This window comes from Hyaena hyaena, unplaced genomic scaffold, assembly GCF_003009895.1.
Source record: "Hyaena hyaena isolate Hyena2069 unplaced genomic scaffold, ASM300989v1 scaffold_45, whole genome shotgun sequence".
Classification (NCBI taxonomy): Eukaryota; Metazoa; Chordata; class Mammalia; order Carnivora; family Hyaenidae; genus Hyaena; species Hyaena hyaena.
Window position 1 is genome coordinate 3,019,553 of NW_024080677.1, and position 15,259 is coordinate 3,034,811.

General features: G+C 40.8%; 1 protein-coding gene across 4 annotated transcripts in view; it reads left to right on the forward strand.

The window, feature by feature from the left end:
• ULK4 (unc-51 like kinase 4) overlaps window positions 1-15,259 on the forward strand; it is a 567,394-nt gene that overhangs the window by 49,651 nt on the left and 502,484 nt on the right. The window lies entirely within an intron of this gene.

The window sequence follows — 15,259 nt, forward strand, 5'->3', positions numbered from 1 at the left end:
TCACTACATTTCCTCCTTGGTTTGGGGAGGGTCAGGAGTTGAAATAGGTGAAAAGAACTAAGGCTTTTAGGGGCAAGGTTAAGAACTCCTGAAGGGAAGAGAAAGTGAAAAGGAGAGGAGATTTTGTAGAGCCAGAGCCTGGTGGTGTGTTATTCGATAGTGTAAGAGGAATTGTTTAGCCACGTATTGTCCAATAGAACTTTCTGTGGTGATGGAAAATGTTCTTTAACTGTGCTGTCCGATACCTCAGCCAGTTGCTGGGATGGCATCCCAGGTAGCCCTGGTCTGAGTAGATATGAATAGACAGTTAATTTAAGGTCACTGGATTTCCTTTGTTTCTAATTCCATCCCAATTTTCTGCAAATTGTCAGATCTCTGAGCTACTAAAGGAAATGTTGCTAAGTCTTCCCTTTTTCTTGCTTTCTGGGACCAAGAAGAATGAATTGGGACCTATGTGACCACTGATGGTATCCAGCTTGGCTATCAGAGATGAATAAACTAGATTTTTTATCTGAAAAACCAAGAAGCTAAGTCAGTATCACTAATCAGAGATGCTTAGTAGCTCAAAAGTTGGGGGACTTTTTCTGATGACTCAGAACAAGGGTTTCCAATGAAATAGAGTGGCTGTATGAATTGAAAGAGAAGTTCTAGAAAAATTCTAAGACATAGTCCTGACATTCTAGAGGGGATTCTTGGGTCATCAAAATAGGCAGTCAGTGCTCAGGAGCAACGTGCCACAGAGAGTGGGCCCTTAAGATGTACAATATGACTGTTGAATGAAAATGTTCAATTGGTGCTGTGATGAGTAGACGGAGTACCTTAGGAAGCGGAGTTAGTGGATTTGAGGATCAGCAGGGAGGTGTCTGGGTGGTTCAGTTGGTTAAGCATCCGACTTTTAGTTTTGGCTCATGTCATGATCTCATGGTTTGTGAATTTGAGCCCTGCATCAGGCTCTGCGCTGACAGTGCAGGGCCTGTTTAGGGTTCTCTCTCTCTCTCTCTCTCTCTCTCTCTCTCTCCCTCTCCCTCCCTCCCTCTCTCTCCCGTTCTCTCTGCCCCTCCTCCACATGCTCTGTTTCTCTCTCAAAAATAAATAAATTCTGAGGATCAGCTGAAAGAATTCTCTTAGGATTCAGAAGAAAAAGAGAAAGGTTAAAAATTATGAACTTAAGGGCTCTTGGGTGGCTCTTGTCTGACTTCGGCTCAGGTCATGATCTCATGGTTCGTGGGTTCAAGCCCTGCGTTGGGCTCTGTGCTGACAGCTCAGAGCCTGGAGCCTGTCTTTAGATTCTGTGTCTCCCTCTCTCTCTGACCCTCCCCTGCTCACGCTGTCTCTCTCTCTCTGTTTCTATCTCTCTCTCTCTCTCTTTCTCTCTCTCAAAAATAAATAAAACATTAAAAACATTATCAACTTAAAGCATGGAAGATAGTTGCAGAAGATCTGTTCTGCCCAGTATGGCAGGCACTAGGCTTTGAAAAGCAGGTAGTCTGAATTGAGATGAACCAGATTTTGAAGATTCAATATGAAAAAAGAAAAACAAAAGACATCTCACCTGTACATATTCTATAGACTACATTTTCAGATAACTGAATATCCAAGTAATATTTTTACCTAATATTTTTGATAATACATTTAAATCCAGATAATATTTTTGGATATATGTAGATAAATATATTATTACAGTTAATTTCACTTCTTTCTTTTTTGATACGGCTCCAAGAAAATCTTAAATTACCTTTGTGGCTTGAATTGTATTTCTGTTGGACAGCACTTGTCAAAGATAAACATAATGGGATTCCCAGAGGGAGAGATCAAAGTAAACATTCATGAAAGAAATAATAGAAGAAAATTTCACCCTGAGCTGAAGAAAGACTCAATCTTCAGATGAAAGGTTTCACCAAATGTCAGGCAAGAGATTGAAAAAAGACCCACAATTAGGCCTATCCTGGTGAAATTTGTAATTACAAAGAGTAAAAGGAAACCAAAACTCAGGTTATAAACAGAAGCAAATTAGACTTGCATATAATTTATTTGTAACACTAAGCTGAAGATCTCCGTGGAAATAGAGCAACACTAAGAAAGCAGTAGAAATAGAACAACACTGAAATTTCTCTGCACAGCCATCCTGTTGTTTGGAGGACAAAAGAAAGACTTTTTCAGACATTCAGAGCCTCCACTTAATTTCACCAACATTTCTAAAAAATTGTACTGGAGCCAGCTGCTAGAGTAGCTGTCTGTAACCAAATTGTTAAGGTAACGGAAAGAAGCTGCAGATATAAACAATGAATCCGTTAACATTTAAGTCCAAATAGTAGTTGTTAATGTTGTGAGGTGTGACCTGGAAAGAATGGACTTTTCAAAAAGAATATATATAATGTTAAAAAATTAATAGTAGCATGAAAGTATTCTACATTGTTTTAGAAGATCTGAAAAGGTAGGGGAGAAGGGAATAGGAAGGGAAAAGGCAATTTCGTTGTTCTTTTACTAATTGAATATTTATCAAGTGTCTGCTAAGGGCACAGTAGTGTGTTATGTGCAGGAAGACCATTATTCCAGGCAAGTTCTTCTTCCAGAAGAAATTCAGATACTATTTTTTGAAATTTGTATTTATTTATTTTAGAGAGAGAGCATGATTGGGGGAGGGCAGAGAGAGGGGGAAAGAATCCCAGGCAGGCTCCTCACTGCTAGCACATTGCCCTGCGCGGGACTCCATCTAAAGAATTGTGAGATCGTGACCTGAGATCAAACCAAGAGTCGGAGGTAACCTACTGAGCCACTCAGGCATCCCTGATAGATACCGTTTTATTTCTTGCATTGATACTCTTTTTTTCCTGTGTAACAATATTTGTCAGTATCTGTGTATAGGCAAGGTACCATCTAGGTACCAGGGTACAGTGCTGAGCAAGAGAAATAAAAATCCCTGTTTTGATGTAGTCTATGTTCTAGTGTGAGGAGAGGGAGCAGATATCTAGCGCAGGTGGTGATAGATGCGATGGAAAAGACACAGGAGGATAGTGGGGTTCAGGAAGGATGAGGGGGTGGCGGCACTATTTTAGGTGGCTTGGCCGGAGAAAGCCTGGGATAGGAACACCCAGCCAGAGACCCGAAGGGTTTGAGGACAGCACATCCCTCAAAGCAGGTGCAAAGGACTGGAGGTAGAAGAGTGGTTGACATGTTTCAAGAAACAGCATGGAGGTGATGGAGCTGGAACTGAGTGAGAGGACGACGACTAGCAGGAGATGAGCCAGGGTCTAGGTCACCCCAGGGTCTAAGTCACCCCAAGCCTTATCGTAAGCGCTGGTCAGATTTGAGACTTTATTCCTAATGAGATGGGAAAGCCCTGGAGAATTTGAGCAGAGAGCCTCCATGTGGCTTATGTTTGAAGAGGATCACTATGTCTGTTGTAAGGAAAAGTACTGAGCAGAAGGAAGGCTTCTATGCAGCTGCTGGGAATATAAATGGGCACAGCCACTCTGGAAGACTGCGGGATGGTAATCCTTCAAGAACTGAGTACATCTCAGGGCGCCTGGGTGGCTCAGTTGGTTAAGCATCTGACTTTGGCTCAGGTCATGATCTCATGGCCCGTGGGTTTGAGCCCCGCATCGAGTTCTGTGCTGACAGCTCAGAGTCTGGAACCTGCTTGGCTTTCTGTGTCTCCCTCTCTCTCTGACCCTCCCCTGCTTGTGCTCTCTCTCTTTCTCTCAAACATAAACATTAAAAAAAATTAAAGTACTGAGCACATCTTTCCTCTGTAAGCCAGCATTTCCTACCTTGTAACCCAGGGTGCCAAATGACACACACAAGAATGTGTATTACTGGTACTGTTTGTAATAGGCCTAAACTTGAAATAACCCCTAGGCCTGTCAACAGTAGGACAGACAAAGTGTGTCACACTCACACAGTGGAATACTAAATAGTGCTGTGACTAATGAATGACAGCATTGGGCAGCAAGCCCGAGTGAGTCTCCTAGTCACAGTCAGCTGTCCTAGACCTTAGTAGGATGTTTCCTGGGCAAGACTGATCTATACATTCAGAAATGCCCTGAATCTGTGAAGGTTCGTGTTTAGAGGGTCAGTTCCCCCTTGGTGCTGGACGTCCTGAAGGAGATGTGTATGTAGGTAGATGTCCTGGAAGGTGTGGAGGTGAGGGGGTGCCTGTGGCAGAGTCTGGGAAGACAGGCTGGAGGCCAAGGCTGGTGTCACGAGGTGGGCCCAGCCCACTGGCATCTCTGTCCTTGGGGCTCCTGGTCGCCATGGTTATAGACAGTATCCTCCGCTGCCGTAGGAATTCCCCTGGGTCTGGGCAGAAGACCTCTGCAGTCACTGGGGAGTGTCAGTCACCCTGGGTGCTGTGCTCAGCTCCCACCCTGGCCCCATGCCTGTGGCCTCCCCCCCTTGCCCCCTGGCAGCTGCCGTTCGTGCCGCCACTGAGAGTGTTTGGTCGGGCAGTTCCTGAGCGGTGCTTGTCTCCCTGTGCGCTCAGGTGGTTCGTTAGCCAGCGCCTCTCTCTCCAGAGACCGGGTGCCTTGTGTTCTCCAAGTGTTTCCCCAATTCCTGCTTGCTGTCCCTTATTAAACAACATTGCTTTCTAGCTGCTGCCTCCATTGAGAGGAGGGGATGGGTGTTAATTCCTGAGGTTCTTGTATCTTTCATCGGTGCACTGTTCTTTTCTGGGGGTTACCTGATGTTTTATTGATTTGAAATGACACTTGGGAAAAATTATACTTTACTAAAAAAAAATGCCATAGTATGTGATGAAATATCTGGGAAACTTTTGAATTAAGCACATTCTGTTGTGCGCCAAGTTCTTCTAGATCGTGAGACATTCACAGAGTGCCTCGAAGTTGTGCCGGGTTCTCCTGCACGATGCCATCTTGTATTGTTTGTTACACTTCTTCATTCTTTTTTAATTCCTGCTATGAGCCGTTGGTTGTGACAATGGAGGCGGCCACTAGAGGGCACTCAAACACTACAAACAAAGTTTTAGAAGTTGAATTTCTCAACTTCAAGAAGAAGCTGGCTTAACAGGTAGACAATACGGAGTTTCATCTTTTCCCTGTTTTTTCATGTTGTTGCTGCAGGCCATGTGGTTTTATTCCATTAGTGATTATTGCGATTTGAGATTAACGGACGCCGTGGCAGCCTCTCCAGAAAAATGCAGTCATTTCAGGGGATTTGAGAACCCCATGGAGCCCATTGCTGAAGCTGCGCTCTGGAGGCCAGGTTTCTGTAACACTCACAGTCGTGGGTGTTCATGGTTTCATGAATAAAATTTTGGGTTTGAGATACTGGCTTCTCTAGCAGGTTTACTACTGGTGGAGATAAAACAAAAACGAAAAATATTGTGGTTGAAGATCTTCTAGGTATTTTAAAGGCATAGAACCTCATTTTGTAACTTACCTTAGTATTTTACGGTGCCTGGCCAGCAGAGCAACGAGTATTTTAGGCACTGAGTCAGCGCTCGAGGATTTAATAAATCATTGAAAGAATGGTAGGGAAGTATGGCAGTTTAATTCGTTACAAAGAGAAGAGATGGAGAAAAAGCTATTTTACTATCCCTGTGGTATAATTGAAATCTCTTTCATCTCGCTCTTTCACCAGTGGCTACAGAAAAGAGCTGGTCGTGATCTCTTATATGTATTTAGAAGCATTTATTCCATTCTTCTCTTTTCTACAGATAGGCAGCTTCTTAATCCTCTTCTCCTGGATGACACACTTACCACCCCGTAATCATAGTGCTTCTTCTGTGTAGTATTTTTAAAGAAATAATCCTGATATACTGCCTAGATTTAGTCTTAAGCATGCAATGGATACATTATAGAAAAAGTTGAATATAGAACCTAAAATTTAGAACTGGAAGGAAAATTTTAACAGGCTTTCCAGTTTGACCCCTTCATTAAACATTTTTACTGTGGAAAATCTTAGCCTACATCAACGTAGAGAGACTAGAATAAGGAGATACCACTCACTTCCAATAATTATCAGCATGTTGCTAGTGTTGTTTGTCATCTCTCTCTTCTCCTCTGCCTCCCCCTCCCTGTCTCATTCCCTCTCCCTCCCCTCAGGATCGTATGTTTTTTTTTTTTTTTTTTTTTAAAACTTAGGTATCATTTAACTCATAAATATTTCAGTACATATATATAACAGAAAAGGATTTTAAAAAATACACTCACAATACCAGTATCACAGCCAACCAAATCAATAGTGTTTTCTGAATATCCTCTAATATCTAGTCAGGATTCAGACTTTTTTTTCTTTTTTCTATTTTTTTTTGAAGTAGTGATTGGTAAAAGTTTATTGTGCCCATACTTAAGACAGTTTCTAAACTGGGAACCCTCAAAACATGGACTGAGGCTCCGAGGTAAGCTGTGTAAAGCAGCTTTTACACTGTGAAAGCAGCGAGTGTGCATCCTTGACAGGGGTTGGTTATAATAGTGGAACCTTCTTGACAGGAGCGGGTTAGTGGTTATCCTCCTATCATCTTGGGGGAGCTGTTTATGTTTCACCTCTCATATCCAGAGGACTAAGCCAGAAGTGACCTGGGTCAAGTCATCCTTGCTGGTTTTGCAAAATAAGTTAAATGAAGCTTCGTGTCTCTGACTAACTGCTTTTGTCTGCTCAGGGAGTTTTCAAGTCTGGTTTCTCTGTTGGATTTTAACAGTTTCCTCTTTCTGATCATGTTCTGAGCAGGCCAGAGAGTCCCATATTCGCTGTTTTCTGTTAGGATTCGTCAGGCTGGAAAGCCACATAGTCGTCGTTTTCATCACTTCTGTGGTTGTTGTTGATTTCATCCAGTTGCCTGATGCTTGAAGATGTCATTCGGTGTGCACGTGGCTGTCAGTAGGCATTTGAAACCCCGGAGAGGATGCAGCCCATTAGGGAGGTTCATCCGATGGTTGTCAGGAGAACAGTGGCCAAGGACTGAAAAATCCTGAGAGCGGGATTCCTAGGAGCCAAGGCTTAGCCAGCTGAATGGGGCTGTGGGAGGCATGTCACCTACTAAATGAAAAAATTTATCTGGTCTTTAAGATCCTTTAGATTTTGGGTCACAGTTCCTGATTTGTCAACATGGAAACGATATTTCACCTATTACAGTACACGCGTCTCCTTGTTGAGCAGTCAGGGCATCAAGAACTCTCCCATTTTGGCGTACCATTGGAGAGAACCCATTTATTTCAGTTTGTACTGCTTGAGAGCATTTAGGGTACTGGTAAACCTTTTTTTCGGTAATCGCAGAAAAATTAATAAGTGATTATTTTTTTCTAATTCATTACCTCCAACTTGAAGGAAGAACATTCTGACAAATGTATAGAAACCAGAGCTTTTTTGAATAATAGGATGTGGAGGCTTCTGGGAAGCTCGCCTATGAAGAGTCACTTTACGTACAAATGATTGTAGCTTAGATTTGGCTAGCATTCAGGGATTCATATTTAGTCATTTTGACTACAAGACATCCTAACCTACAGCATCCAGACTATTTGGATGGAAACCTTTGTGTATCTTATTACCACAGAGAATGAATAACCCAGTATTATGAAGAGAGCTGGAGTGGATCCCAGAGCCCACAGGTCAAGGGCAATGTGAACATCATGGTTATTCTTTGGCACGTCGGCACCTGCACATGGCCATGTTGAATGGCTGTGGTTTATGTGTGGATAGGAACAGAAAACATTCCTGTGCGTTTGGTTTAGCATGTAATGGGATTATGGAGGCATTACATTTACCTACAGAGTTTTCATTGACCCAGAACAGCTTCAGTAATTTCCTTGACAGTGTAATTATAGGTATCATTGTCATTGTCTAATTTTAAATCTGGGAATCCAGTCTCCTTTAACTGAGTCGAACTAAGATGAGTTTGGAACATGTACCGTATCCGCTCTAGTACCATTGAGGTTCTTCATGCCCAGGGACAGGTCATCAGCAGCGAGGGTTATAGTGGGTATGGGTCATCTCTTGGGCTCTAGAGCTTCTGCTCAATCCCACATTAATTGCTCCGTGCTGTGAGTGGGGGCTGCGGAGTGAAGGTGTCCTGGCCTTTGGGGGGGGGCCACCTTGCACTGGTGGTGCCCTGAGTTTCATGGTGGCCAGAGGACAGGCCTCCTTGGTCTCCTGCAGCCACACTTGTTCCTCCCAGGGAGCCATGGGACCAGAGCCGCTCTCCAGATTTTCTTGATGGTCTCTGACATTCACTTTGTACGTTTTCGTTGATCCAGGGTTGAAATGGGGTCTTGCATTGAGGTAACGTAGAGTCTTAAGTCTTTTAATTTCAAACATTTCCCTATTGCTTTTTACTCTCTCTACTAAAGACACATTGTCATTTGTTTTAGCCAAAGCTGGAATGGTGGACATTTTATGCCACCCTTTTGGTGCCATTTAACATGGTCCTTAATTGCCTACATTTCCTGTGAACTGCTGGTTTTGATGTGTAGCCTTGATTAGATTCAAGTCCGATTTTATGGAAGGGGGGTTGGAATTCTGCATAGTTGGTTCTGTGTATTTTCTGTTGCCTCATAGGGAGAGGCAGGCAGTGTCTGGTTGCCTCCCCGTTGGTGATGTTAGGATTGCTCGCTGGTTGCAAGTGTTGTCAGCCTTATTGCAAGACTGCCCATCTCTCTTTTATTTCATAGTTCTTAGCATCCATTGATCATTGCTTTAATGCCTTAACCTGTTAGGGTTGCAAAAGTGATAATTTTTACTTTTTGACTTATAATTGGGAGTTTTTCTCTTTCTTTAAAAAAATTTTTTTTAATACTTATTTATTTTTGAGAGAGGGAGAGAGAGACAGAGTGTGAGCAGGGAAGGGGCAGAGATAGGGAGACACAGAATCTGAAGCAGGCTCTAGGCTCTGAGCTGTCAGCACAGAGCCTGATGCGGGGCTTGAACCCATGAACTCTGAGATCATGACCTGAGCTGAAGTTGGCACTTAACTGAGCAACCCAGGTGTCCCTAGTCAGGAGTTTTTCTTACAGGAGAACTTGCCGCTATTAACTACATTATCCTGAAATATAGTTTGTTTAGCAAAGGCAGGATAAGTGATTGTTTCCTTTACAGATTATTTTTCAGAACAATGAGTGGGTGCCTTCGTAATCGTGATGTAGCCAATGAGATTTTCTTTGTATTAAGAACTGTGGATTAATACATGTATGTTTATATATTTCCCTCTTTTGCATTATTAGTCTTTTTGATGCTTAAATTGTAATAAGTCCAATGGGAGCCCTTTTGAGTTTGCTTCTCTCTTTTCTTTCTTTCTTTCTTTCTTTTTTTTTTTTAATATTTTTTATTTCTAGGAGAGAGAGACAGAGAGACAGCGTGAGCAGGGGAGGGTCAGAGAGAGAGGGAGTCACAGACTGAAACAGGCTCCAGGCTCTGAGCTGGTAGTCAGCACAGAGCCCGATGTGGGGCTCGAACCCACGAACTGCGAGATCATGACCTAAGCGAAAGTCGGATGCTTAACCGACTAAGCCACCCAGGCCCCCCTGCTTCTCTCTTTTCAACATGACTCTACTACTGTCTCTGATAACTTGCCTGCATTCTGTCAACAAGATTTCACAGGCTTAGCTTGGGAATAATTAAGCCTTAGTTTTGACAGCAATTTTTTTAAGGAACTTTGTTTAATTTTAGTTGGAAATGGTACTTAGAGATCAAAGTCTGGGTAGGGGTGTTCATTGCTACTAGGATTAGCAGTTCTTCTAGAACTTTGAGGGGGTTAGAATTAGGAAATATTTCTTAAAATGAAAAATAAGTCCATTCATACTGACACTTCCAATTTCAAATTTAAATCTGAGATTTTACCTTTCTGGTTTAAAATTTTTATTTTTCTTGTAACCTGAAAATCTTGGCTGCTTATGACTTTAACATAATTATTTTCTTTAACTTCTGGTTTAGAATAAATAGTTTAAAAATAATACCGATATCATTGCTAACAGTAAAACTGCAAAGTACAGTTTAAGGTATTTTTGTACCATTTTGTTTGATTTTGTTTTTTGTTATGGTCCTTGGGATATTTCACTGGATATGTATACAGCTGAAATACTGAGTTTCAGGTTGATTGAAATAATTCTTTACTGTGTATTTTTGTGACTGATATGCTATATAATTATATATATTCTTCAATTTGTGTTACATATTTAGGGATTAGGAATTTAGGGATTACTTTGTGCTTGCTTGTTTGGCTTAAAAATTATAATGCTTTTTAGTTAAAGAGTTACAGATATACAGAAGTGTATAGAAAACATATATATCATGCTCAGTAACTTGTCACAAAGTGAAAACCCGAGAAATGCAGACTGGGTCAGGAAATAGAACATCACCAGCACGGCAGGAGATTCCTTACACCTTTTTCCAGTCACTAGTCTCTCCCTTTGCTTTATAGGTGATCACTACCATAATATCTAATACTATGATTATTTTGCCTGCCTTTGAATTGTACTTAAAATCTATCAGATAACATGTATTCTTTGGTATCTGGCTTATTTCATTCCATGTTATGTTTGGGGAATCCTTGTTGTTTTAGATACCTTTAGTTCATTTTCATTAAATGGATATACCCACCACTGGAGGTGGACCTTTGGGTATTTTTCCATATTTGGCTGTTCTAAGTAATTCATGCACACTCACTTTGGTATACATATGTGAACTTTCTGTTGCGTAAACCTAGGAGTTAGAACTGCTTGTCATAGGGTATGCGTATGTTCAACATTAGAGGATAGTCTAAGTGATTTTCTAAAAAAGTTGTATAAAATGAAAATCCTTACAGCAGTGAAAGACTTTTCAGTGTTCTGTATTCTCATTAACACTTGGTTTTGGTGTGAAGTCTTGTTAAATAAGTCTCTATCAAGTTTTTATTTTTAGCATGAATGAGTGTTGAATTTGATTATAGGACATCTGTAGAGGTGATGGCATAGTTTTTCTGTCTCTGTTAACAGGAATTATTGGCATTCCTAAAATTAAACCACCTTTGTGTTTTTAGCAGAAACTTCACTTGGCTTGTGGTTTTTTGTTTGTTTTTATAATCCACTGTTGGTTTTCTTTTAAGGCGGCGTGTGTTAATATTTCTTGTAGATTTGTCGCCTCATTTTTCCCACCATGGCATTGATTTCTTGAAGAATCCAAGCTACTTGTCTTGTAGAATGTTCTTCCACATTTTGGATTCATCTGTCTTTTCCTCCCCGGCCCCTCCCCCTGGTCATCTAGTCCCTAAAGTTCCTATAAATTGTAAGTTCGGCTGAGACGCTTGATTAGATTCAGATTAAACTTTGTTTTTGGGTAAACATTTATCACAGGTGAGGGTGGGGCCTTCATATTTCATCATACTGGGTAGCATATGGTGTCAGGTTTCCCCTGCTGGTTATACTTTGATCACTCGGTTAAAGAGGTGAGGCCAAATATCTGCATTCTGGAGGTACATCTTTTTCCTTTGCAGTGTCACTTTAACTATGTTAAATATACGATAAGAAAATAATAAATCTTTTGAGTTATAACCGTTTCAACCTTTTTCTAAATTGAAATGCACAATTTCAGTTTATGACATGTTAATTGCTATTATTTTCTCTTTTCATTTTCAACAGATTATTAAGTTTACTGTGCTATGCAACATTATTATTGTCATTATTGTTTTTAAATAAATCTAACTTTCAAAATTTATTTTAATTTTTTTTAAAAGATTTTATTTTTAAGTAATCTGTACACCCAATGTGGGGCTCGAACCTGTAACCCCAAGATCCAGAGTCTCCTACTCCACCGACTGAGCCACCCAGGCACCTGTAGTTTGCTTTTTTATGTCCTAATTTTTTTTTTTTTTGTTCTTGGGTAATCGCATTTTATGAGTTTGTTGCTCAACAGAATATCTCCTAAGAATTCTTGATTTAAGATTATCGGCACTGTGATATTCACCCTTGTACTGAATTGATTTCATAATTAAATTTTATATTAAGCAGTGGAGAGATGTATGGTGATTGGGAGCATTATTTAACTTATTTAATTCTCTCTGAACATTGTATGCTTTTGGAACTCTAAGCATAGGATGTGATCAACTGCATTTAGAGACAGATCCCATGTATATTTTAGAGGTTGTAGGATAAAAGTGTTGACTTGGAGCCCTTGTTCAGAGTTAGGCTTAGATGATGTGCCACCAGGGACAGCAGAGGAAGTGATACAGAGTCCTGGAGCTTCCCCTCGCTAGCACCACTGCTCACGGTCTGTTTTGTCATGGTCCTGATTTCCCACAATCCTAGTAATTCAGCTTAAAACATCTTCAAAGAACAAAAGGATACCTGTTGTGCTCTTTGACTATATTTAGGTGTATTTTAGGTACATATATGAAACTTTTTCCCTACTTTTTCTATGTAACATTTATTATGATTTTTTTCTTGCTATAAAAATAATATATGACCTTTAAGTGTAGCTACTTGGATAATCTGAAAATATTTAAGTAGCAGAACAAAAAACAAAAAGCAAGAAATGCGGGATAAAATCTTTAACAAAGAGACTTTAAAATACATAGCCGATTGCAGAAGAAAATAAGGGAAATTCTCGAAAGTCAGAAACAGCGAAAATTGAAATCTGAAACATAAAGACTGTTTAGGGCCAGCGCGTTGTGGGTTATTGCTGTTAGAGTTCTGAGTTTTGGTACAATTTTTTTTTAAATGTTTTATTTATTTCTAGGAGAGAGAGAGAGAGAGAGACAGCGGAAACAGGCTCCAGGCTCTGAGCTGGCAGTCAGCACAGAGCCCGACACGGGGCTCGAACCCACGAACCGCGAGATCATGACCTAAGCAAAAGTTGGACGCTTAACCGACTAAGCCACCCAGGTGCCCCTGAGTTTTGGTACAAGTTAAGAATAGAAGGTGAAGCCCAGGGTTCTCCTGAAGCAATTAGTTGCAGATATGACCCTGGACGAGCTACCCCTACAAGTGAGGGGGGCATTTAGAAGTGGGTGGGGAAGAGCAACTCACCTGTCCCTGTAGGGAGAGAACAAGGAAGATTTTTATCTTCAACTCTAGAAAAGGGAAAAGTGTCTTCCGTATAAATTTGGAAACTGTTTTTTGAGTTTCATCATGTTGGGATATAAATTTATACTTCTTCCAAACTGAAAAGTTAACAGTCAGACCTGAGTTGGAGCTCTGGTTCTGGTGATGGTTGAGAAGCTGTATTGGGCTTAACCCTTCCGTCCAGAACAGTGATGGACCTGGACAGAATCTAAAAACAACATGTAGAAGCTGGAGAGGACCCACCATTCAAAAGAGGGGAGCAGGCTATGGGAGACGTCCTTTGGATTGGCATATTCCCTGCAGGGCTTCTGAGTTCATGCAGCAGAACAGAGCTCAGGCAGAACACAACAGTCTTGGTGAGCCAAGGAACCAAGATTGGAATTTGGCATTGCTAGATAGGGTAGAAAAGGAGCAGGGGGGAAATCTTTGAAGAGAAGAGCCACAAAATGTGTGTAGCGATTCCTCTGCAGTCCTTGGCTACCTGGGAGGCTGTGCTGGTGCTGAGTGACAGTGCACGGAGCCGGGCAAAAGGCAGCAGCCGGCAGGCCGAAGAGTTGAGCAGAAATTTCAGCAGTTGCCCAGTGCTGGGGAGATAGACTTTGGGGTCAGGTCCAACCAAATGAAGAGTGGTTTGATAGACACCTTGGGCTTTGCACTGAAATTCCAGAAGGGCTACATTTTAGGTCTAAGAACTATGCCTTGGAACTAAAGGAAAACTTAGCCTTCATAGGATTGAGGTGATTGGTATTTTAACTGCTTGACAACAAAACTCCACACTCTTTGTAAGAAAATAAGATTATCCACAGAGTTCAGAGGAGAAACTCTTCATGACTCTTAGGGATTTCTTAGACTTGACACCAAGAATATGATCCCTAAAAGGCAAAAAAACAAAACAAAAAAATCAGCAGATTGGACTTCAGCAAAATGATGAGCTTTTGCTCTGGCAGAGGCCCTGTTAAGATGATGAAAAGACAAACTACACGTGGGAGAAAATATTTACAACTATGTGTCTGACAAAGAACTCCTGTTTACAATAGTAAAGAACTCTCAAAACTCCATGGTAAACAAACAAAGGAATAAAAAAATTAGAAAATGGGCAATAGATGTGAGAAAATTTCAGCAAAGTGGTTATATGACTGGGAAGTAAGTACATGAAAAGATATTTAGCATTATTCATTATAGAAATGCAAACTAAGACTGCATCTACATGAGTATTAAAACAATATAATAAATAATGACAATACCAAGTGCTGGCAGAGATGCTGCGAACTGGATCTTTGTCCACTGCTGGTGGGAGTGTAAAGTGGTACTTGCCCTCTAGAAGACATTTTGGCAGTTTTGTAACACATGAAACCTACAGTTACCATATGACTCAGGAGGTTTTGCTCCTGAGCTTCCTTTTAGAGAATGAAATATTTTGTTTATACAAAAGTCTATATTTGCCGATTCGTACCAGCTTTATTTATTGTAGCCAAAACCTGGAAATACTAGCACATCCTTCGGTTTGTAAGTCCTATAAACCTTGGTACAGTCCTTACCACGGAATATTATGTAACAGTGAAGAGGAAGGAACTATTGATGAGTGCAGTAGGAGTTTGGATGGGTAGTAGTAGTTTGGATGGATACCAAGGGCATTGTGCTGAGTGAAAGGTTGTGTTAATGTTATTCTTGGAATTACAAAGTGATAGAGCTGGTTGGAAAACAGATGGGTGGTTGCTAGGGGTTAGGGATAATGAGAGAAGAGGGAGAGTTCACCGTAAAGGGCTAGCATAAGGGAGAGCATTGTGATCACGGAATCGTTCTGTATTGTGATTGCACGAATCTGCGCATACGATAAAATGATGTGGGGCTGTACATACATGCTGTACCAAGGCCACATTTTTGGGTTTTGATACTACTGTAATTGCACACGATGTTACCATTGTGGGGAACTGGAGGAAGAGAATATGGGATCTCTCTGCAGTAGTCTTGGGGCTCCCTGTGAGTCTGTGATTAAGAAAAAGTGTATTTTCTAAGATATTTCACTGCTACAGTATTCTTTATTCTTATATAAACCCAGGTTTGTATCTAGACCTATTTGCCTTTAACCTGAAAGATCTACTGTAACATTTCATGTTAAATTCTCTGTTGGGAGATGAATTTACCCATTTTCTCTTTATTTCTTCTTTATTTTTACAAGTATTTTCATAGATAACATAATTCTGAGATAGCATTTTATTTTTCTTTCATCATTTTAAAAATACTGTTTTCTCCTTTTATGGCATTGATGG